Below are 26452 nucleotides of genomic sequence, written 5' to 3' on the forward strand. Positions count from 1 at the left end.
ATCCTATGTCACCTATATATACTCTCCTACTCCACTGGAATCTATCCCACAAACTGGAAACTGGCCTATATTCAGCCCATTCCCAAGAAGGGTGACAAGTCACTGCCATCCAGTTACCGTCCTATCTCGCTTACCTCAGTCCTGTCAAAAAGTAATGGAAGAAATCACCAATTCCCAACTCCTACACTATCTTGAAGACACTCACCAAATAAATGACCCCCAGTATGGATTCCGCCACTGCCGATCAACAGGAGATCTACTCACATACGTCACCCATCTCTGGACAAATGCTATGGAGAGGCTTGGCGAATCTCAAGTGGTTGCACTAGATAGCTCCAAAGCCTTAGACTGGGTCTGGCACAAAGGCCTACTAAGCAATTTTTCATCATTCGGTCTGACCCAGGACTTCTGTTGTTGGATTGCCAGCTTTCTGACTGGACGTACTCTGTGTGTGATGGTGGGCGGCTCCCTATCCTCTCACCATTCAAATAATGTTGCGGTCCCACAAGGTTCTGTCCTCTCACCAACCCTCTTCCTTCTATATATCAATGACCTACTGCAATTGACCTCCAACCTAATACACAGTTTTTCGGACGACAGCACACTACACTCCTCGCTTGCATTTGATAAGCCTTACCCTTCAGAACTCACCCCAAGCCATCCTACAATGGGGTTCGGATAACCTAATAAATTTCAACGCCAATAAATCCCAGTTCTCTACTATTTCCCATAAAAAATAACAACTTTTTCCCAGTATCCTTTTCGACGATACCCTCATTTCCAGACAGCCTGAGATCTTGCTCCTCGGAATCACCCTCACATCAACCCTCTCCTGGCACAAACATATCTCAAACATTTCATCCTCAGCCTCAAAAAAACTAGGATTTCTCTTCCGCTCAAGACGTTACTTCACCTCTGAACAGCTACTAACATTATACAAATCGCAAATCCGCCCAGCTATTGAATACTGCTCCCACATATGGGGTGAGGGCCCCTAAAAGCTCTGTCAAAATGCTCGACTCAATGCAGAGGAGAGTAATTAGACTTATCAACGATCCATCCCTTACCCTCTCTCTCTCTTTCCTCCACTTTCACACAGACGTTTGGCCTCTGCAGGATGTATATTCTACAAATATTTCCATGGGAAATGCTCAAAAGAAATAACATCAATAATTCCTTCGCTCAGTACAAAGCTCATTGGAACACGTGCAGCTGCTGCACAACATCCTTCACAGTACACCTAGAAACAAGCAGAACAAGTTTCTTTTCCTCTTCCTTCATCCCTGCAACTGCTGCACTGTGGAACAGTCTCCCACCTGCTGTGTTTCCCAAGGAATACAATTTAAAGTCGTTCAAATCAAATGTAAACAAATTCCTCCTTTCCAACCCATACACGGTACTAATGTACTAGAGGTTGACCAATCAACCTCCTGTGTATGGGCTCAATCATAAAAAAAAAAATTACGGCGTCATAAGCTGATGTTTGCTGTTAAGTATATGTGAAGGCAGTATGCGTTTTTAAATCCTTTTGGTATCGAGCTTCTGTACGGGTTGTAAGAGCTGGGACCTGGTCGCAGAAGCTTCTGCCAGGCCTAAATCCAGCCTTAATATTTTGTAGTCTAACCAAGTGCAAAATAAACTTCCAACATCTTTCTCTAAATCCGAGTAATTCAATAATAAGGTGGTTCACCTGTTGCCAACTCCTATAGGTAAATATGATCTCTCGTATTGCTTCTGCCTTAGTATCTCCATGTTTGGGTCTGCCTCCTACTGACGAGACCTCAATAAAGGTTGAAACCGGTCTGGGTAGTGGTCCTTCCCTCAATGCATAGCAGTATACATGTCTGCAAGGAGATGTGCTTTGCATTATGGGAGATACTGAGACAAGGAGTGATGAGAACTTGGTCCACCTTTGCTCGGAGTTGTCTGGTGTTGCACTACCGTACCTCAGTCCTGAAGATATTTTCAGGCGCAAACTTTGTTTGTTTACACTTGGATAAAGGATTAAACTAAATTTATTATTAAATTTATTAATGTTATAGGGCAGTAGTTATTAGGGTCATCAGTTGACTTACTGGGTTTTGGCAGGGCTATTATCTTTGATTCATGCCAAAGGTGTTGATGAACAATGAATCAATCTGGCAAATCAATTCATGCCAGAGCCGTTCATCGTTTATTACTGCGGAGAAGAAATTAGACAAATTTTGCTTTTGGGCAAAGGTGATTAAGAAAGTCAGCACCAGGAGCGGTCACCTGTTTTAGTTAGTTTGAATGCCGAATCAATTTCCTCTGTAGTTACTGGACTGGATGTTTGTAATACTGTTAGGGTTTACTTTTCTTTAATCCTGTTTTTGCTGTTGACGCCTCCCTGTTGACGGATCAGCGACCAAGCCATGCGACTTGATCTGGTAACGTTGACGTTGTTCATTTCTTCGTGCCAGCGAGCTCTCTTCTGCCATCATCCAAGGGCCTCAAGAGGGCAGAAGAAGTGTCTGGATGGTTCTGTTGTTCATACTCTGCCAAAAGTATGAACAACAAAAAACTAGTGAATCTTTCTAGTTATTAATCGTATATATATATATATATATATATAATGTACGTGACGCCCGAAGAAACTAGAAAACCCGCGGAGAAGGAAACATCGCTGCCGGAGTGAGAGTGATTGACTCAGAACTAAAAAAAAAAAAAAAAAAAAACAATCGAATGGCAGCTGAACAAGTCACTTCCATTGTGGCCAAGCAATACTCATCATCAAACTGGATTTGTCACTCCATTAAACATTCCTTCACACTCTCGTCCTCTTCGTCAAGCAGCCTGGTTGATCCTTCGCTTGGAAAAACTTCGGTTTGAAGCCCTTCTTGAGCTGGAGTTGAATTCCTTGTAAGTGCTTTTCGGTTGTATTTGAGGTGGCCCCTCTTCTGCGCGGGAACGAAGGGGGTTTTTCTACATAAAAAGTCGCGATTTTAGTCAAGCAAAAAAAAAAAGAGGCAAACTAATCGAACGTGTAAGGAATCAGATTCCTGGCTTCTGCAGAAGAAGGAAGGCGATTCTTTTATTTCGATCATTGAAGTGCGATTAAACACGGAAAAACTGCGGATAAAGTAACAGAAATTTGAGCGAATTGGAGTTATCATCATTAACATATTGCAGACTTATTAATGACAGCGGATAATCATCATAACTAATTATAACCATACACAAATCGTCCTGTCCTACGTGTTACAAAATATTCCATGAAAGTTCATCTAGAAAACGGAGTAGTTTTTTCCCACAAGGAAATCTGGTTGTGCACATCGCCATAACGAGTAAAAGTGCTAATAGGAAGCTTGAAATGACGGGGGTGGGGCTGAAAAGTTCTCAAAAAAAACACCCAGAGCAAAAATGATATTAAAGCAACTGATATAATCACAAGAAATCACAAGAACTTCATTCATCTTGATTAGTATGATTCATCAAATTTTAATAATTTGTTCCTTTTGTTTTAAGAAATGTAAGAAGGCATGTCAGAGGTTTTGAAGAACTGCGGAGAGGTGCGGGCCGTCCAGATTTCCATGCTGCAAAAAAACTCGGCGACGAAGATTCACCAAACTTCGTGTGAAACTTTAGGGTACTGTGCCCCAGCATATTCAATAGTTGCCAGCTGGGTCATTTATTTTGGGGGGTTATTTCGCTGATATCTGGACACGCAGAGCTTTCAGCGAAGGGGGTCCCCAAATGTTTCAATGCCGATCAAAAGAGAGAGAACGTGTGTCATCATCTGAAGGGATTTTTAGGTCATCTTTGAGAAATCGGGTGCACATTTTTTGGCTCGTATTGTGACTGTTGATGAAACATGGCTTCATTGCTGTGACCCAGAGACAAACAAGAGTCAACTGAGTGGAGACACAAAAGTTCTCCACGGCGGAAGTTCCGAACCGGAAACTCTGCAGAGAAAGTTCTTGCCATTGTCTTTTGGGATATAGATGATGTAATCCTTACCACACACTTCAAAAAAGGTGAAGCTGTTATAGCAGCAGTTTATTCAACAGCTCTTGAGGCACTGAAGAAGGCACTGAAGGAAAAGCACCACGCGGAAACTGAGCAGAGGCGTGTTGCTTTTGTAGGACAACGCACCTGCTCACACTGCTCATGAAACCCAACAGACAACTTGGGCTTTCAATGTCTGCCTCATCCACCCTAGTTGCCAGACCTGGACCTATCTGACTATTTCCGATTTCCACATTTAAAGAAATACTTTGAGGGAACAAAATTTACCACAGATGATGCAGTCCTATCTGCAGCTGAGGACTGGTTGGTGCAACAAGGAAGGACTTTTTTTTCCTCAGAGGAGCGCAAAGGATGCAGCAGTGTTGTAACAAGACAGTAACACTTTGTGGGGAATACGTAGATTAATATGTAAGTTATAATCCGTAATGGTTCAACCTCATTTCCTTCGTGGTGATTATCACAACTTTGCAGCACATCCCCTCGTAGCCTGACCTTTCAGAAAGCGATGTGGGTGGGCAACTGCGGGTGTTTTTTGTATTTTTGTTTCACATTTAACGGAAATAAACCGAACCAACCAGTGTCTTCTTGTGCTCGAAATGGCTCAAATTAACTTGTTAACTTGAGCCATTTCTAGCACCTATAACTTTAGTTTCGTAATTAGAAAAATTGAGAACCTCCCCCTTTTATTTTTTCACTTTCTACAAATATTGTGTATATTTTATAATTTTTAAACAGTTTTCATGCGCAATAAACGGACATATTCACTTCTGCTAAGTTACGAGGTCATTATGCATTTTAATTAATCCCCGCTTCATTCATAATCGCTGTTTGTTTCTTTCGTCGAGTTCGCCGCTTCTGTAACTCGCGGTTGAAGGCTTTTCCCCATTTTCAACTATCACGAAAATGAACTAAGATTTTATACGGAGTTCATTTCTTACTGTTCCTTTCTTACTACCTCGTCTTCTGTTATATAGTTTCACTACGTTACAACTAAGCAACCGACTCTGATGTCATCCGTCTGCACCATCTCTCTCTCTCTCTCCGCATCCCGCGACACACACTTGGTCGAGCTTCTCTGAAATCCCTCGATTTCTTTGCCAGTCATCAAAATCCTTGGTCAGCAAGGCTGAGGGCGATAATCCTATCTTGGTCTGGCCAGAGACTTTTCTGACGACGACTTTCTTTCTCGTACAAGTGAAGCTTATTTTAATCAATCCTGCTGAGCAACGCTAGTGGTTTGACCGCCGTTATGCCTGAACTACAACACAAATATGCAAACCCATTAATTAATAGGATTAATTAACATTATTGATTTAAATTTCAATTCCACTCAATTTTCAACCTCGTTTTTTGTTCGCTCTTCTAATTTATTTTAAAACCTCAAAGAACTGACGGCTTATACATTTGTGTGAATCACACGCAAGAAACACGGAATGTTTTTTTTTCCCAAGCCATTTCCGCCTCCAGTATGCAGAATGGTCTCACGCCGAGTAATTGCGTTCTTCTATCAGGTAAACGCACCCATGAACGCCCATGTTTGTGGCGGAATTGAAGGCACTGCTTCTGGGATGTGCTGACTGCTCAGCAACGCAGAACGGCTTTCTGAATGAATGGTTGCTCCACCCAACTTCACATCCTCATCAGTAAAGATGTTGCTCTTAATATTTCAAAGTCAATCGTTTATTAATATGTTTAACAACTGAGGCTCTGACCTCCGAACTTTGGGGGGGGGGGGGGTGCTCGCTCCTGCGAAGGTAGCATTTTGAAGCCTTCCTTCTAAACACTACTTTCGCACGCTCTTTTTTAACCCATTCCTTTCTCATTCTTAACTAGGTGATCATCAATAACCCTTCTTAGTCAGAGATGTCGGTAAAACGTGTCCGTGCATGCCATATCTTATGCGGAACGCTAGAACGAAAAGCCTTGCTGAAAATAAAAAGCGACTCTGGTCGAGAATTTGGATGCAATTCATATAATTAACTTTTTCATTACTTTAACATTCTCACCGGTCTGTTGTTCTCCACTGCGCCGAACCCTCGTAAAGGCATTGTTCAGTGGATTGGTTAAATATCTGCTTAACACCGACGGAGACGTATCATCCCAACCTTCAACCTTATTTTTGAGGCAGTAAACTATAAACCAACTAACCTTCAACCTTATTGACAAGGATGTCAACAATTTTTTGATGCGTTGCTGCAGTTCAGCAAGATTAAATTATGCGCTTAGTTAATGATGGTTTGGGCTTACAGCTCACTTCCCCCCATCACCTGCCATAAATGATTTCCCTTGATTTCGTTAGGGCTTTTATTGACCTTAATCGACTCAGTGGATCCGATTAGATACATTAGATGAGCTCCAAACCATTGCTGATTAAAATGAATTTAGTTTCACTTGAGATTCGGGCAATCGTCAAGAAAAGTAAAAGAGACGGAAAAAAGTGGAATTTTTTTCCTTCTTATCGCAAAAATAAGAAGAAGATTCAAACACCAGCGTCCAATATTTTTCTCCGACTTCCTCTAATTCTCAAGTTCTGCACTAAATGTTGTAGAGAACTGATAAAAATATCCAGGTATATATAATGAGGGCGACACTGTTCTGCGCCATTTTGCCTTCGTTGTTTGTTAGCCCGTCAAATGACCGAAGTATATCTTATTTTGTACGCAGTAGATTTCAGGTCAGTGTGTGTCTCGCACTGTGTAAGCAGTTCGAGCGGGAAGTAAACTCCGGATAGCGCGTGATATTTTTGTTACTAGAAACAATCGCTTTTGCCAACTGAAAATAGCAAACACGCAATTAGAAGGGTTAAACTTTAAGATTTTTAAACTAAATATTTCTTCTACGTGTCTCGTTGTCTTTCATTGGCTGACGACATCTTCAGGAAGATTTACACGAAACATTAAAAGAATATCTCAAACGCTTCAAAGAGTCCGTCAGTTCTGGCTAAGCGAGTGTTCGCTGCTCGTAAAAGAAAGGCTGTTCTGTTCGAAAAGCGCTTTTTGTATTTCGATGCAGTCAACCAATGAAAGACAGCCACGTACATACAACAAATATTTAAAGTTCTAAGAGTTTAACTCGTTCTAATTGTGGGTAATTGTTTGATAAAAAGCCCTTGTTAACAAATGAAAATGCTGTTAGTAGAGCGTCCCTTGAGGACCACGAATCCAACGAAATGGCGAGCACGTTGTCGTTCACGGAGCTGCGCTTCAGTTAATTTTTAATTCATCGCCTTTTAAAATGTATATTTTTTGATTCATTATTTTCTGTGTTTCTTTTTTACGACTAATTTCTGCCATTTAATAGTCTTTTGTTGTTTGTTATTTTGTTCATTTGTTGGTCCTTCACCAATCCCCCATTCAATTCTCAAGTTCCCACTAAATATTGTGGAGAACTGCAATAAAAACATCCAGGTATATATAATAAATGCTCCAATGTTATAAATTTTAATTAGTAAAACTATTAACGCTCAGCCCATAGGTGGGAATCAAAGGCTTTCCCTTTTTTCCCCACGAACGCGTTGCTGTTTCCTGTTAATCATCAGGAGCTTCAGGAAATTTCAGGAAATTCGAGACGTCTCATCGTCGCTTTTGTTTCTCTTTTGCTTCGATCTGCAGTTTGGTGGCGCTCAGTCACTTCGATCAACCTAAAATAAATGGGAAAGATCATCTCGCGCACAGCTAGCATAGGACCCTTACTAGGGGATTTACAAAGTTGTCTTGGCCATCTCCTTGCTCGAGAATAAGTTGGTGACCACCCTGCAGGATTTGCACAACACGGGTAACCTTGTATGCTGCACGATGTGTCAAAATATTGTAATTATTATCATCTCTCTCTCTCTCTCTGCGTGTGTGTGTGTGTGTGTGTGTGTGTGTGTGTGTGTGTGTGTGTGTGTGTGTGTGTGTGTCTTTTAACTTCTTGTGCACATACGTGAGAAATTTCACTACGGAATTGGCATCTGTTAATCTCTTAACACAACTTCTTATATTTACAAATTTGTTTCACTGTCTTGAGCCAGTGGATGCTTCTCGTCAAAGTAAGAAAGAAGCTTGAATGAAACGAATCCCAGAAGGTGCTTTTGGTGGCTGAAGGAGAGCTCTTTTCAATTTCCAATGTCTCGGACCAGTAATACTTTCCAGTTGGCTTATCATTCAGGTGCACACGCGAAAGTGCGTAATTATTCTCGAAATACCCACACAGTTATTTTCCAGGTCTCTCTCTGTTTGCAAGAATCCCCCCCCCTCCCACCCACCTCGGCTGTAAGAAACAGAATTTGTCTGAAGACAATTTAGAGACCTCTCCTCGCTCTTTAAATACACGTTTTAATTTTTTATTTTTTAAAATCAAAATTAGTTGTCAGGAGTTTTAAAAAAAAGAAAATGTTAAAATACCTCCCCCCCTACATTTTCTTCTCATTAAATCCTGCTTCCCTCCCATAATTCTTCTGCTTTGTAACTATACTGCAAACGAACGTCTAAGGATCCATTCGTTGGAACAATTCCCTCATCAGCAGTTTAGCAATAAAAGGATGACATTCTGTGAATGGACCAAGGATGGCGAGGAATTTCTTGACCAGACGTTCCCATTGCTGTAAATTGTAAAGTTTCTGCTACAAATACAATAGGGCATCCGATCCCACTCAAGAAAACTGTCCATTGTCCAGCTCGTGCAGGGCTAACATCGTTTCCCATCATAATAGAGTGGGAGCATTTCCCGTGTAATACTTTCTGTAATATAAATATTTCCTACATAATTCGAAGTCCCTGTTTTAACCCGAATTACTAGTTGAGGAAGCTGCCTGGACTACAAATGCTAATTAATGCACATCGGCATCAATCAGCTGGACGGATAAAGAGGAAGATGACACTGCTGTAGGTAAAAATGTCGCCTTTTGCTTAAAAGAAACGAGTTCGTCTGGTAAAGGACACGTGCTATCTTCAATCGGTGCACAAGTCGGCCTTGGATCACAAGCCAAGATGAGCCTTGCTTGGCTTAAGGCCCAAGTCAAGCCGGATGGAATTTAAACCCTCACTGTAAAACTTGTTTCATAAGGTCGAAATTAGCTTCCTGCATTGCACGAGGAAGCAGCGCGTTGTTATGTCACGCAAACAGCATTATTATGAAACTGGGATGGTGTTTAAGAATAAACATTCATTTTTTTTTTTGAATTGATTAAATCGCTGTTGAATTTAAAGAACACTTTTGAGCAAACATTGAAATTCTTTGTTATATCCCTTGGTTTAATTTATTTGAATTCGTTTTAATAATTAATTCGATTTATCACCGTCATTCGCTGAGTAACAACAAAAAATTGCCCGAGAGTGATTCGATGGCGTATTTGGCCTCAAAAGGATCCTCCTCTTTGTGTTTTTCTTTCTTAAGACTTCACTGAAGGTAGTTCCATTCAAAAGCCTGCAGTGCTCTTCTTCAATAATCTTAAACTATTTAAATATCACACAAGTGACTGAGTGGGAGAGAGGCTAATTCTGTTTTCAACCAGAATTGTCTTCTCTCGAAAACAGAGGCTCATCATTTAATCGACGCATGGATTCCCCCATCGAGATTGACGGCTTACTTCTCAGCCGACAACATTCACCACTTGCCGTGGAAAGGTTCGGAGAAACTTGTGCTGTCGCTCTTGACATTTCCAGAGATTCTGATCGTGTATTTGTTGTTTCAAGGATACTTGCGACATAAGACTGAATGATATAATCACGTAATCACAAGAAAGATATTTATTTAACCAAATCTTTCGGTCTGGAAATAGCAGACCATCGTCATGATGATGGTCTGCTATTTCCAGACCGAAAGATTTGGTTAAATAAATATCTTTCTTGTGATTATGTGATTATATCATTGATCCTGTATGGGATCGAAGCCTGCTAAGCAAATTGTTAACCTTTGGTCTACCTGCCACTCCCTTTAACTGGACCCTTCAATCTGGTCTTAAATTGCGATCCCCATATCGTCCTTCAATGGGATGAGCTCGTCACCTTGAATGCTACTAAAACGCACTTTTGGATTTCAGCTCTCACCCTCCCTTATCCTCACTAATACACAAATCACTGGAAAGTATCAGATCTTTCAGTTTGTACTTACATTTATCTCAAGCCTCTGCAGGTGTAAACGTCAACAGATTTTCCAGAAACAAAAAAGGATTCTCTTCTACTTAAGCAGCTACTAACTGTATGCAAATCCCAAATCCTCCTCTCCTTGGGACACTGTTCACATTTTGGGATTGTGGACCAAAAAATTCTCTAAAAATTCTCGATGCTGTCCAGAGGAGAACAATTGGGCTTGCAGATGATCTCTCCATCATTTCAGCCTCCATAAGCACTTTTTCCAGTTGTGGGTCTCTTGTACAAGGACGCATGTGGGCACTGCTGCTGCTGCTGCTCTGAGCTGGCAACCCCCATCCTCCACTTTTTCTTGGGTCTTTTAAAACACGAGCACCGAATGTTCAACATTCGTTTTCAGTGCATCTGCAAACTCATCGAACCTGCTTCTGCTCTTCTTCTTGTGTTCAATCTACTTCTATCATCTGGAACAGCCTTTCTTGTAGAGTAGTTCTCATAAGCTATAACCTCTAGATATTCAAGAAAAATGTCAATTGATATCATCTTTCTCAATTCTCGCCTGCATTAAGGAATCAGCAGAAAGAAAACTAAACACGTGTTGTTCATGGAAAATGGCTCGCTTTTTTAATCTTTGTTTTTGAAAGGTGCTGAAGCTCAGTGGTGTGTGTGGTCAGCAAAGAGCGAAAGCAAATATAAGTACGGGAAGGAAGGAAGGAACCGCACAGCTGTTGTACCATTAATGGTGTTGCTCAATGGAGAAAAAAGGAAAAACAAACTGCTTTTGTTTTACTTTTCGCACCCTTTGTTCGAGCGTGGACACAAACGTCAGGAAGGGAACGAGAAAAGAGAAAAATGGGTTTCGGAAAGTCCGAGATTTCGTGAAAATGCAAAAATAGAGAGAGTGAGGAAACAGAAATGAGATCTTTCGAGATTTTTTTGCCACTTTCTCAAAATAAGCACATGCTCGAGTAAATTGCATTATGCAGTCTTTGTAACAAAATGAGTACTTCACTGCGGGAGTCATTGATGCATACTTGGAGTTTAAACTTCAGGGAGTTTAAACTCGAAGGTGTGTGTGTGTGTGTGTGTGTGTGTGTGTGTGTGTGTGTGTGTGTGTGTGTGTGTGTGTGTGTGTGTGTGTGTGTATCTACACTTAGCTTAAACTTTTCCGTGAATCTTACACACACGAAAAGTCATTTCCTAAGCTCGTTCCACATTAGCAGTGTTGGTGGACGAAGGGTTCAATTATCCGGCAATTCTGTTCTGCGATCCAAACGTCGAACTTCTTAAAAAAAAGAAGGAAAAAAAAAAAGAAATCTTCGCCACCTCCCACGTCATGCTGAAACTCGAGCTTAAAGCTGGTTTATTGCCCAGTGAGGATACCATCCTCTCACCCAGTTGTTCAAGATTGGTCAGGAAGTTTATTTATTTATTTATTTTCGTTTCGTCACTTTTTTTATTCTTAAGATGTTTCTTTTAGAAATAGACGAAGAAGTAGTCAACCACCAAATAAAAAAAACCAACTAGGAACACCTGGCATTAGATTCAGCAGATATCTTATACAACAACATTAGACTCACACTAGAGGAAATATATAAGAAAGCTGCAAAGAAAGTCAGAATTCGCTCAAAAACAACCCAAAATCCTTGGATAACACAAAACTTAATCCTAGAAATACACAGAAAGGACGCTTTATGAAAAGAATTAAAGCGATATCCAAATAACGCATCTTTAAAAACTGCACATAAGATAATAAGGAATCGCCGTACAACACAAATCAGAAAGGCAAAAAGAAGCTACTACAGAGACAAACTAACCTCCGCAAAAAACAACATGAAACAAACCTGGCATCTGATCAATGAGATGCTAGACTTTATTCCCAACACCACCGCATCCGAAACCATAAAACACAGCTTCATGAAAGACGCAAAACCTACCCAACAACTAGCAAATGACTTTAACCAATACTTTGCAGACTCCATCCAAGAACTACACAGAAATATTCCCCCAATCACAAAACGAGACCCTCCACTTGGACCACAATCAAAACAGACATTATGGTTCCCAACTATAAAAGAAGCAGAACTTCTCTCAGCAATACATCAAATCAAACCAAACAAAGGCCCAGGAATAGATGGTATAAGACCTAAAGATATAAAGCAACATGCAACTAGTTTAAGTTCTATCCCACTAAAATTAATAAATAAAATATTTAAAACAGGACAGATACCAAGTATGCTAAAGACCGCCATAATTACACCCATATACAAACAAGGAAAAAGAAATTTAATCAGCAATTACAGACCCATAGCAACATTACCAATTATCAATCAAATTATGGAGCGGATCATACTGAAGAAACTCACAGCATACACTGAAATCTTTCATATTATCCCCAAAACACAATATGGTTTTCAGAAAAATAAGGGAACAACATCTCTCTTGGAAGACTTTACAGACGTAATTAATACCGCGTTAGACAAAAACAAAATTGCCATGGTAGTCTTTATTGATCTAACTAAAGCATTCGATACACTTACACATCAAACCTTGTTAGAAAAGCTGAAGCATGTTGGAATAGACGGGTCTCTTCAAAGGTGGTTTACAAACTACCTCCAAAATAGAAAGCATATCACACGTATCGGGTCAATCCGAAGCACAGAGCTACCAGTAACCTGTGGAGTGCCACACAGAGCTGTACTCTCCCCAACTCTATTCAACATTTACACGCACGATATTAATCAGCTACCACTCAAAGTTAAGATATTCCAATACGCAGACGATACAGGAATAATATCCATCCATAATAACACAAACATAGCCCAAACAAATATGCAACATGACATAAATCTGATCACAGACTGGCTCACGAAAAACTGCATACACCTAAACTCAGAAAAGACAAAATTAATGATATTCAGAAATCCACTGACTCGACCAGTTGATAACAAATATATAACCATCCAACATCCACTTTCCAACATAAAAAGCACATAGAACAGTAAAACCACTACAATCACTCAGGTTGAAACAATACGATACCTTGGAATTTACTTCGATGCAGATTTGAAGTGGAATAGCCACATAAACTATCTACACCACAAACTCCGAACAATAACTGGCAAACTGTACAGGTTAAAAGACATAGTTCCCACATTACTAAAAACACTAATATACAAAACACTATTCCAAAATACACTAAGAACAATGTATGCTTTCGGTTCACCCTACAAATTAAATAGATTAATCTCGTTATAGTACAAAATGACAAAACTAATCTTTTGGGAACAAAGAGACAATAACGACTTTATAAACATTGCAATGGTAGAACACAAAATACTTACAGCAAAACACTTATGTAACTATGCAGCTATGCTAAAATATTATTTTGATGCCAACTACAGGACAGTTAGAAATACATACCGTATAACAAGAACTCAGACTACTAATTATATCACATAAAAATACAATAATCACTACGGAAAGGCCACGCGAAACTTCTACATCCCAGACATGATAAACAAATTACCTTTTGAATACAGAAACCTTACAAACTACAATAGCCTGAAAAGAGCTCTAAGGACATACTACGAACAAGAAACACGCACCATAAATCCCATACAAACTTAATGAAACACAATATACATTCGTTCAGGCTACCAGTTCAACGATGCATCAAGACATTCCAAGTTATAGTATGTGTGTGTGTGTGTGTGTGTGTGTGTGTGTGTGTGTGTGTGTGTGTGTGTGTGTGTGTGTGTGTGTGGGTGGGTGTGTGGGTGTGTGTGTGTGTGGGTGGGTGGGTGTGTGTGCGCGTGCGAATTTCTCAATCATAGATTTCGTAGCTTCCCATCACAGCGAACAAACCAAATAATAATAACCAACTGGTGTCATCCTCAGATAAGCTTACATGTAATCTTCGAGGATGAAAGCAAAGAAATTAGTTCTCAACCAAGCTGTATCATATGTAATCAAATGCATGAAATGTACATGTCACATGTAAACCAAAGTATGTAATGTATGTATTATATGTAAACAAATGCATGTAATGTATGTAATAACTGTAACAAATGCATGTAATGTAATAAAAAAAATAAATTATTATATGACACCTCCAGGGAGTCCAAGGACTCGTCGAGGGAGTGCACCTACTATACAACTCTCTGTCTCCACCACTCAATCCATCGACTACAACGAATTATTCTCCCTCTTTTTTTCAAGCCCCATTCCATAATCCAAGTCCCCCTTCTGACTTAACAACCCACTCTGCAGCGCTCGTCCCAGTTGCCGAAAACATATCAAGAATGCCTTCGGACCTCCTCTTTCGTTGGAGTGGTGACAATTTAGTCCACTTCCATGCCACCAAAACGGACTCCTGCCTCGTGTCTCACAAAAATGAGTTATGTTCACCTCCCTCTAATAACGATACCCCCCCATCTGTCAATATTCAGATTCCTTCTTGGAATAACATTTGCCTCCGTTACTTTCTCATTTCCATAAATTTCAGATTTGCTTCTCACCAGCTTCTCGGGATTCTGTTTCAACCTTCGAGATGTTGCATCAAAAAATCCCCCCCTCCCTCGTCTCTCCGCACGTCAGGTCTTTATTATCACATGAAGTGGTTGATTTCAGAGGCACTTTTTCAGTTCCTCTCCTTTTCTCCAAACCAGCAGAAGCGCGAATGGCATCAATTCATCACCAAAATCGACTCGCTTTCTCTCTCCTGATGACCTCTTGTTCAGCGTTTCCGATTCACTGCAAGATGGATGTAAACAACTTACTTTTTTTTTGTTCTCACCTTTTAATTAAATGCACTTTTTTTTTAAAATCTGTCCTACGTGGATGATGCGATTGAAAGCGTATCGAACCGTGAAAAAAACTGTAACCCCTTGAAGACTTTCACAAACGTGGCCGCAGTTCTGAAGCTTAACTGTCACACTCATTATCCTCACTGCGCACGCCTTTTGCAATGGTTTATGCAGCGATGCTTTCTTCCTCTAAAGTAGCATTTAGGTGCAACATCCCCAACTTAGATCAAAGTTCTTCAAGTGAAACCTTTCTCTCAGAGATCGCAATCGCAGGAACCCTCTCCAGATTATAAAAGAATGGATTTCACTCATCATCACAGATATTATTGAGAAGCCACCACACGCGCCGATTGCACACGAAAACAGATTCAAACTCAAGTTTTTCCTTTCTGAGTTTCGTATTTATAAAGCGCATCTTTATTGACTTCTCGCGACAGATTACTCAGATTCTCAAAATTCAACCTAATCTGCAAATACCCAAAATATTTCATTAATTCCCACCGTCGATCTCAAAGTATTCGCTTTATATTTGGATTATTTGTTTTCTTTCTTTTGACCTTTATACGGACGCACGCACCCTTGTCGCATTTTATACTTTTAGTTCAGTGAATGGCTTTTCGTATGATTAGCAAGTTTAGCGAAGTGAGGACTGATAGTATTCGCTCTCTTCTTTTTGGACGCGACTTCCTCTCATTGTCTGCGACCTGCTTTATCAACGAGGCTCGATTCACCTTCGGTTGATCGCGGAGATAAGAGAGGAGGGAGATCGTTTGATCGATGGCTTTCCCACACGTCCTTGTTTATCGTTGACACGCAGTCAGTGGTGCGTAATGCCGCTGGTGATGGCGGGGGGTGGGGGTCATTCATGTCGCGTGGTTTATTGTGCATCGAAGGGCATCGCCACAAGATAAACTCAACTAGAACTGTTGTAGTAAAGCAGGGGATGCACGGAAGAAAAGCTGACGGGATAATTGTCGTATTGTAGTCTCCTTGATCTCTTTTACATCATCTTATTCATCATGGAAACGAATGAATGAATGGAACGATTGGAACAAATCCGCTGAAGACATCCCGTGACAGACACTTTCTGCAAAGATGAAATCGTGAGAAAAAAAAAAATCTTTATCTGCAAGATCACACACACACACACACACACACACACACACACACACACACACACACACACACACACACACACACACACACACACACACACACACACACACACACACACACACAGAGAGAGAGAGAGAGAGAGAGAGAGAGAGAGAGAGAGAGAGAGAGAGAGAGAGAGAGAGAGAGAGAGAGATGTTTATAATTACTTTCAGACGCCTCATAAAATAATAAAATGCCCTTCTTTACATTCTTCTCATGTAAAACTCGGAACTCCCGTATTTTAGCTGATTTTTTTGGATCATCCCGGTTCCCGTATCGATCTCAAAACACTCCCGTATTTTTCATAATCAATCGCTGTCGGTAATTTTTCAACGCATATTTTATAACCGCCAAATACAATTTGCCACTCGTATCGATAGTTTGGAAAATTCTAATCGATCCATTCTGTTCCGGCCAACGAATACACGTGGGTGTTCCGGCAAAGATGTTACATAGTTGCGTTTCTTTGGCGCCATTTTAATAATCGATACCCATTCGGAATAATCAAATCGTTGGTAGCGATTTTCGACATTCACTTCCGGATTTTGTTTGTCTGTTTCCTGTCCCGCGTTCTTACCAGCCGTTGTGTCTGCATTCATTCTCAAAGTATTTTCAGCATCCTTGAACATCGAGTGCCGTAGTATATTTTCGTGATGGATAGTGACGGTGAAACGGCAAGTAATAATGTCAAAAGGCAACCCAAAAGAAATGTAAATATTTGTGTGTTTATCTGAAGAAATGGGAAGAACCGTACTCGTGGCTAAAACCCGTGCATCCAACGTTTCACAAAGCTAATTGTGTAAACGTAACTGAGAGAATGACGAACAATAAATGGACAGATCGGAGAAATCAAAGGAGCTTCGAGTTAATTAAATTAGAACTAATGGTGGTGATCCATTTTGATTATGATTGTAAAGAGCTTTTGCAGTTCGCACGAGGAGACAAAATCAAAGCTGCTGCAGCATCTGTTGATAAATATAAAAGTTTAATCTAAGAAGATTTTAATTGTATGTAAGTATAAATGTTTAAGGTCATATTAAACATTTTGATGTGCTGTAATTTAAATTGCTGCGTGTGTATTTTAAATATAAACCATCCTATCAATTAATGCGGGATTCAAATTTCTTTAAAATTTGTCGTGACCCAATCTCCCTTATTTTCATGTTCAAAAGTTGGCCACCCTAACTGAAACAGAAACCGAAAGAGAAATTATATCAAGATATGCGCTGCATTCCAGCACGCATTTTGATATACTTTTTAATTCTTTCAGCGATGTTTAGGAACAAAGATCCTCGTTACATTCCCCTGATTTTTCAACAGCTTGTCTTGAGGCAAAAATCGGACTCTGGTTGCTCCTGTTTGGTTGAATCTTGCTCGACCTTCTCTAATTTTTCTCTGGAACACTCGGCAGGGAAATTCCTTTGTTATTCTCACTTTCTATTTCATTTTTCTTTCCTTTTTTCCCTTTTATTAATAGATGCGTCTATAAAATCAATCGCTCACATCGGATTCATTTTCTGACCAACTTTCTTCGTTAAGATGCCGCTGCGATGTTTACAATAAGTCGCAAGCTCACAAAAGTATCTTCAGCTTTCGTCACCATAATTTTAGGATGTTACTCTCGTGCTGAAATGCGTTTTTTTTGCGTGTATTCTTCTGTTTGGGGATGAAAAACCAGACTTGAAAAACGAACCGTTCCACCGCTACATAAGAACGACTAACTCGCCTTCAATTGAAAAAGCCCCGATGAAGGTTCTTTACGTCCTTGACAGGATTCGAACCCACGTCCTACCAAGGAAAGGACGTCATCAAAACCGGCTGAGCTACGGAGGTTCCTGCAAATGTTTTTCCCTTATTTATTTATTTTTTAAACATTTATTATTATTGTTATTACGTGCACCTCCAGGGAGTCCAAAGACTCATCCAGGGAGGGCATCTACTCTACTACTCTCTGTCTCCACCACTCAATCCACCGACTACAACTAACCGCAACTTCACCAACGCCGTCTACCGTCAACCATCACCACTAGCACTTCCACAGGCAATCACAAACATCCATGCCCGCGACAGGATTCGAACCCGCAGCCTTTTGGCTGGAGAGCGGATACGCTCGGCCAAACAGGCCGGCTTATACAAAATTTTAGTGTTGATAATTTTCAAGCAAGCCCTTCCAAGTGGAAAGAGGTGTGCAGCAAGGCTGCGTACTTCCGTCGATGCTTTTAACCTTTATTTGGAATGTATAACGAACTCAGCCTCGGAAAACAGCGATTTTGGAATTCCAGTTGGTGGCAAAAAATTGGAAAATCTCAGATACGTCATTCAGCGGAGAATGAAAATCAGTTACAAGAATGAAGAGTTTGTCTTAGTGATTAAAGATCGGCATTCACAAATCCAAACGATGCCTTCAGGCAATAACCCGATGAATATCGGATGGCGATGAAAAATTGGAAGAAGTTGAAAGATTCACCCGCTTGGGAAGTGCACAACGCACAAGATGACCGCTCTAAACATGACATCAAAACAATTTGCTAAAACGCATCGTTAAAGTAACTGTTACCCTTCGGAGGTCACGAAGACACAAGACGGTCTTAAAAAAATCTGTAATACGAAGACTGTCACAGCAGTTATGATAGTCGCCGCATGTCGTCGTTCGACTAGATGTAGTGTTTGGTTCTTGAGTCAATTGACGATTCAGCTACGAAATGAAATTCGACGAAGGACTTCACAGCAAGACGAAGACGAATCGTAGTAAAAATGCGGATCTGTGGGAGAAAAACGCTGGGTCATCTTCTTCGGCCAAGTGTTGCCGCCGAAAGACACCGTATTCTTGCAAATCACGAGAAAAAAAAATAGAATTCGTTTCAAACAAGACTTGATAGGGAGAATATGCTTGAAGTCATTTTCACTCTCTTTCAGCTAATCACGAAGAAGAAAAAGTTTTCTTCTGGAAGCTTTGAAACACTCGTGCGAGAACTTCTGTGAGAAGTACTTTCTCAAATCTCACACTCGCAGGCCGTGAGACAAACCTTTTTATCGGTCACGTTGTTGTCACACCTTTTCTCCACTTGGTCTTCGCATTCACGACCAGATAACGATCTGGGAATGCCATTGAACAGCGTCAAGTCGTTTGGAAAAACTTGACTCGCGAAAACCGGTACTGCACCCCTTTCTGTTTCTCCTTTTCGGTCCAAAGCGCATTTTTATTCCAATTAAATCCGTGCGATCGGATGAGATTAATTAAACAGGCGTAAATGTAGTTTCTTATCGGGTTAACTCGCTGTTCATGTTAAGAATAATTCTGAATATCGGTAAACAAAATTAAGATTTTTTAATCGGCGTTGAGTTCGTTTTTCGAAACAAACGGCGCAGCTGCGTCATCCACTTCGCGTGACTTTAACTCTTTCATTGTCTTTGGTCCCGCGGGGCATGTCGCCGCTTTCCGAACAAAAATACGATCCAGAAACGTGAATTATGGTCTCCGTCGCTCAGAAAAAAGGGAAGGCCAGTAATGGGGCCAGACGGACAGCGTTCAGATCGGCGAATGGCGATTTTTTAAAACTGAAAAGGAGTGAAGAGCGCGAGGTGGTACGAAGGGCTCCAGGAAAACACCGAACCGAGAATGCCCCACATACCTCGCGTGCACCGTTTACTTTCCCGACGAGAGTTCCAGAGATAGCGAATGGGGGCCACTGGGACTGCGACTGACATTCCGATAACCTTCGTAATGAACCGCACTCCGAGAGGAAATCTTGAAACCGGTTGGGTCCTCCAGTTCGAAGCCTCGTCGGAGATACTCTCGCGCGTTTTATGTTTACTGATCGGTGAAAGAGAGAGAGAGATTTTGCGATCGTGTGTGTGTCGCAGGGATCATCGAGTACCTCGCGACGTGCCTTGACAGGAAACAGGCTGAAGTGCCGAGAAAGGTTGGCGATCAAAATGGTCAAAGCTAAAAGGACTCATTCGGGGAAATGGACGAGCCCTCCGAAAGCGGTGATAAGCATTACGAACTACTCGGTTGGAGTCGTCATTCCCGGACTTTAAAACTCAGCTGACTCAGCAGAGCCGAATTTCATTAACTCCGATTCACTTCTTCGATATTTTGTCATCGAATCCTTTTTATCTTGGAAACGTGGGCCGAAGTAGAGCAAACACTTCACACGCGAATTGAGATCGGAAAGTCGATAGAATCACTCGACTAACTTCATTGGCTTTCAAGTGAAATAATCCGTCCTTGTCAATGCGGTCGGAGTGGAGAAGAGTCGCTCGATGTGCTCTTTCTGCATCAAAACCGAATTTTTTAGATCGAAAAAAAAATCGATCGAATATTGTCTGATTACATCAAGGAAGAAAGAAAACGAACTGCATATTTTCTTCTGGCCCTACCTTTTCATTCTCTCAGAAAAGCTTCAGCACATGCAAAACATTTCAATTCGAAGAGTGTGATCGGCTTCCACCTCACTTATTCCTGGATTAATTTCTAAAGTTGCGAGGTAACTGCGAGGTTACTGAAATATTTAAACGCATCGCTACGATGGGCTTCAGGTTTACGTTAGGTTCACATTTTTGGATAAACTTGCGTGCTTCTTAGTGTCAGGAGAAGTTCTGTTTGGTGTGATCCCACACGCTCTCTCTCTCTCTCTCTCTCTAACGAAATGACAATCATTGCCGTGATTATCATTGCGGTCGTTGTGGAACTGGACGAACTGTGTGACAAGAAGAACTGCATTGATATTGTGAAAACTTGTTAGTACGCGAGGCTACGAAAGGCGTATTATTTCCATATCATTTCGAAGCCAGTCAAACCTCTTCATTGATTTTGCCCTTTTCCCACAAGAAGAAGAACAGCTTGCAGGGAGAGCTTTTCCTGAAGAGCTCGTGTCTATATTCAGAATCCTTTAGACATTGTCAAAGCAGTCTTCCTCAGGGGAAATCATTCACTGGAGGTTACCGAGAAAATCGGGACAGTTAGCATTTTTTTTTTTTTTTCTGTGGATCATTTTAATTGGTATGTTTATCAAATGCGGATTTACTGACGTGGACAACACTACATTAAGCGAAGCAAAACGTTGGCGTGTGCATTGATGTGTTTAGTAAATTACTGTCGTGCCTAAACAGGATTCATTCAATTATTTCTAGACTGTGCGTTTGTTGTGTTCTTTGTGAGGAAAATGGAGGGCAGGGTCATCCAAGAATCGCCACCATTTCTGTGTAAGGCCAGCTAACCTATCTTCTGCCACAAAAACGACCCCTGTTTATGTCCGTGGCGTTTTGAACTGACCAAGCCACATTTTGGCCCATTTGTGGCTTGGCTTCTCTTCATCTGAATTTAATTCCTGATGGAAATCATCATTTAGGAACCGATTTTACGCTTTCAGCATTTTCATCGGTACTTTGGATGGTTGGATTGAAAAACAGATTTCATGACCCCCATAGACATTCACATTTCAACTTGTAGTTTTTTTCTTTCTTTTCCCTGCTTTTTTTTTTTTTTTTTTTAAACTAAGTGCTTCCCCACACGGAACTTCCATAACGCATACGCCATACACTGGGTGTGGACGACATTGCAGATTTTCCAAACTTGACACACTTCAATGTTCAATTATTTTTCAGAAAGAAATATGCTTACTCTCATTATTATTATTATTATTATTATTATTATTATTATTATTATTATTATTATTATTATTATTATTATTATTATTATTCCCCAATCACAAAACGAGACCCACTTGGACCGTGATCAAAACAGACATTATGGTTCCCAACCATAAAAGAAGCAGAACTTCTCTCAGCAATACATCAAATCAAACCAAACAAAGGCCCAGGAATAGATGGTATCAGACCTAAAGATATAAAGCAACATGCAACTAGTTTAAGTCCTATCCTACTAAAACTAATAAATAAAATATTTAAAACAGGGCAGATACCAAGTATGCTAAAGACCGCCATAATTACACCCATATACAAACAAGGAAAAAGAAATTTAATCAGCAATTACAGACCCACAGCAACATTACGAATTATCAATCAAATTATGGAGCGGATCATACTGAAGAAACTCACAGCATACACTGAGATCTTTCATATTATCCCCAAAACACAATATGGTTTTCAGAAAAATAAGGGAACAACATCTCTCTTGGAAGACTTTACAGACGTAAATAATACCGCGTTAGACAAAAACAAAATTGCCATGATAGTCTTCATTCATCTAACTAAAGCATTTAATATACTTACACATCAAACCTTGTTAGAAAAGCTGAAGCATGTTGGAATAGACGGGCCTCTTCACAGGTGGTTTACAAACTACCTCCGAAATAGAAAGCATATCACACGTATCGGATCAAACCGAAGCAGAGAGCTACCGGTAACCTGTGGAGTGCCACAGGGAGCTGTACTCTCCCCAACTCTATTCAACGTTTACACGCACGATATTAATCAGTTACCACTCAAAGGTAAGATATTCCAGTACGCAGACGATACAGGAATAATATCCATCCATAATAACGCAAGCATAGCCCAAGCAAATATGCAACATGACATAAATCTGATCATAGACTGGCTCACGAAAACCTCCATACACCTAAACTCAGAAAAGACAAAATTAATGATATTCAAAAATCCACTGACTCGACCAGTTGATAACAAATATATAACCATCCAACATCCACTTTCCAACACAAAAAACACACAGAACAGCAAAACCACTACAATCACTCAGGTTGAAACAATACGATACCTTGGAATTTACCTCGATGCAGATATGAACTGGAAGAGCCATATAAAACATCTACACAACAAACTCCGAACAATAAGTGGCAAACTCTACAGGTTAAAAGACATAGTTCCCATACGCCTAAAAACACTAATATACAAAGCACTAATCCAAAATATACTAAGATACGCTATAACAACGTATGCTTTCTGTGCACTCTACAAATTAAATAGATTAACGTCGCTACAGTACAAAATGACAAAACTGCTCTTTTGGGAACAAAGAGACAATAACGACCTTATAAACATTGCAATGTCAGAACACAAAATACTGACAGTAAAACATTTATGTCACTATGCAGCCTTGCTAAAACATTATTTCGATGCCAACTACAGGACAGTTAGAAATACATACCGTATAACAAGACCTCAGACTACTAATTATATCACACATAAATACAGTAATCACTACGGAAAGGCCACGCGAAACTTCTACATCCCAGGCATGATAAACAAATTACCTTTTGAATACAGAAATTACAAACTACAACAAGCTGAAAAGAGTTCTAAGGACATACTACGAACAAGAAACACGCACCCAAAATACCATACAAACTTAATGAAACACAATATATTCGCTCAGGCTTCCAGTTCAGCGACGCATCAGTACATTCCAATTTATTGTGTGTGTGCGTGCGTGCGTGTGCGTTTGAGTGCGCGCGCGCGAATTTCTCAATCATAGATTCCGTAGCATCCTAACACAGCAAATAAAAAAAAAAACAATACATAATAACCAAGTGGTGTCATCCTCAGATAAGCTTACATTTAAGCTTCGCGGATGAAAGGAAAAAAAAATTAGTTCTCATCCAAGATGTATCATATGTAACGAAATGCATATAATGTACGTATCACAAGAAAACCAATGTATGTATTATATGTAAACCAATGTACATAATGTAAATATCACATGTAAACAAATGTAAGTAATGTATCATATGTAAACAAATGAATGTAATGTATATAATAAATGTAACAAATGTATGCAATGTAAAAAAAAATATATATATTTTAAAAGTAAATCATGAGTTTACACCGTATGTTTGTGAAAATAAGGACACATAATATTCAGATTGCATATGTGTAAATACTGTTGTACAATCACACCTTTTCAAACTTGAAAAAAAAAAAAAAATAGTAAACCACAACATGTAATATTATACAACTTATGTAACTGTGAACAATATAATTGTAAATTATTATTATGATTGTTATATAACTGTTATCATCAATACTATTCAAATCTCATTATATGTAGCACAAAGTGCTGAACCTTGTAAAATAATATACCGAATAGATGATCGTTGTACATACGTAAATATTTGAAAGAACAATAAAAAAAAAAAGAAAAAAAAAGAAAAAAAAATTATTATTATTATTATTGTGCTTCCTAGTAGCGACGGCAATTCCCAATAATAAATTTATCACGCAATTGGAAACTCGTTTAGATCTTCACCTTTCTTGGACAGTGCAGAAAACAAAAGGTGATCTTATGAACGAGGTAGCGGTTAATGACGAGAACCCTGTGCTATTTGAGTTATGGCAGGAACAGCTAAGGCTACGAGGCCAGTGTGGTATTTCTGTAAATTGTGGGCGTCCTTCTGCTGGTTCATCTACTTCACGTGACGAAAAAAACGGGTTTCTGGGAGGAACCCCCCCCCCCCTGCCTTTGTGTGAATTCACCTTCAATTTAAAAAAAAAATCGCAGAAATCGATGCTTTGTTTTTTGGTACCGAAAATTTAATAGGGCCAGTTGGTGGACCGGACGACGGAAAATCCATCGCCTGGGATCGAGACCTGATCCAACTTAGGCTTCGTCTTTTAAAGCGATCGCAGTTCTTCTTGAAGATCTTGAAACGGAAAATATCGAGAAATTGCGTCTGGACGAAGGAGAGGAAATTAGCACGAGCTCAAGTGATGGGCAAGTTTTCTTGCGAGGTGCCGTAACTCCGTCAGGCTACCTGCAAACCAGTCTTTCATCTTCTGCGTAACGTAACGGTGTCAGAACATTACGCATGCGTGCAGCGGCCAGTCCGGGGAGGGGCGGAATGGAAAGTGAGCTCTGCGATTTAGGACGTATAAGAAATCGAGTTCCGAAGCAGAAAGTTCAGTTTTGGACGGTTGGTGCCTTTACCAGTCGCGAGCCTGCCGTACATGCGGCACTACGGGAACTCAGGAATAGCAACTTGTCCAACACGTGCCGAGAATACTTATGTGAACGGTGTTCGGTGACCCAATTAGAGAGGAGGGAGAAGAATTTCGAGAAGTGATCCAATATTCAGGCCGCAAAGGTAAGTCGAAGTTTATTCTCTGCTTTTCTCTCTTTCCATCAAGCAAAACACTCGACGAGTCGAAGTTTTCGCCGAGAGGTGACCTCCTCGCTCAAGCAGACCCCCAATTGCCCTTCGAGGAGATTTTCAAGAAGTTGGACTTCTTTGGTCCCTCTCCTTTCTCCGCAGTCGGAAAGTGTCACATGACATCAATAGAAAACGCTTATTAGGTCTTTTGGCAGAGTCCGAATTTTAATTAAGAGCACTTCCCTCTGAATTTACAGCATTTTCGCTTCTTCTGGAAACGGAGATGCTCCTCCGCCGACCGACATCAAGCGTTGAAGAAAAGCTTCTTGACTGCATCGCTCTAGACCCAGTGAAGCCCTGGAGAAAAGCCTTTCGGTCTCCTCCCCCCTTGTTTGTGATATTTAAAAGCGACATCAGTGATGTGTGTTCGTTGCTGAAAAGCAGACGTCCTCGCCTTTCTAAGCTTTGTTTTCCTCTTTCGAAATTTCACTGACTGCAAACGTGAAATGGAAGTGAATTTAAGCGGACGTTATTCATGTGTCCTTAAATTTCGAGCTTTGCTGTTCCAAGACCGGGGAATCATCAAGCACTGGGGTTTGGGTCTCCCGATCCTGCAAAGTGTGGCGGGAGCAAATTTTCGTTTGTGCACTTCGCACTCGTTCTTAATTGGAAGAGCTTTTGCCGCTTTAAAGGCTTCTGTTTTGTTTGGTTTTTAAGCTTTTCTTCGTACTTTTTTTGTAATTTTATTTTGTTGCTTTTTTATTAACAAGATTTAATCTTTGAAGCAAATCTTAAGGAGTTTGGATTCCTTCCCATTCTTGCTCTGAAGGTCGAACATCAACGATTCTCAATGTGGAACCTTTTAACAGCTCTCATTTCGTTTGTGTTGGCCTTATCAGATAGCGAACACGAAATTCTTGTCTGTTTTTTTTAAGAAAATCCTTCCCTTTCTTAAAGATTTCGAGAGATTTTCGCACGCGCATTCACTCTGCCCATACGTCATTGCCGAATGATTTCCTTGACGTCCCCCATGGAAGCGAGGACTTCAAGCGGTGGCGAACTGTTAAATGGGACACGAAAGAGAATCTCGAGAGATCGGTCGCAGCTTCCTGGATGCGAACACAATTAATAATGCCCGACAGGGATGTCTGGGTTAGGTGGGTTGCGAGATGAATGGAGGTCGTAGCTTCGGATTCTTACTCCCACGTGGCAACAGCTGACTCTTCCATGAGGAGCGTTAAAAAACTCGCCATTCGAGTACGGCAAGTCACCGTCATCGACGTTTGCCTTCAACGCAAAAACAAATCCCTTTATTTTTCGTTCGAAGTGTTTCCTGCGAGAATACCAGTTTCGGATTCGATTC

The sequence above is a fragment of the Typopeltis vanoorti genome, chromosome 3 (assembly GCF_054136105.1).
Source record: "Typopeltis vanoorti isolate ZY-2024b chromosome 3, IOZ_Tvanoo_1.0, whole genome shotgun sequence".
Taxonomy (NCBI): Eukaryota; Metazoa; Arthropoda; class Arachnida; order Uropygi; family Thelyphonidae; genus Typopeltis; species Typopeltis vanoorti.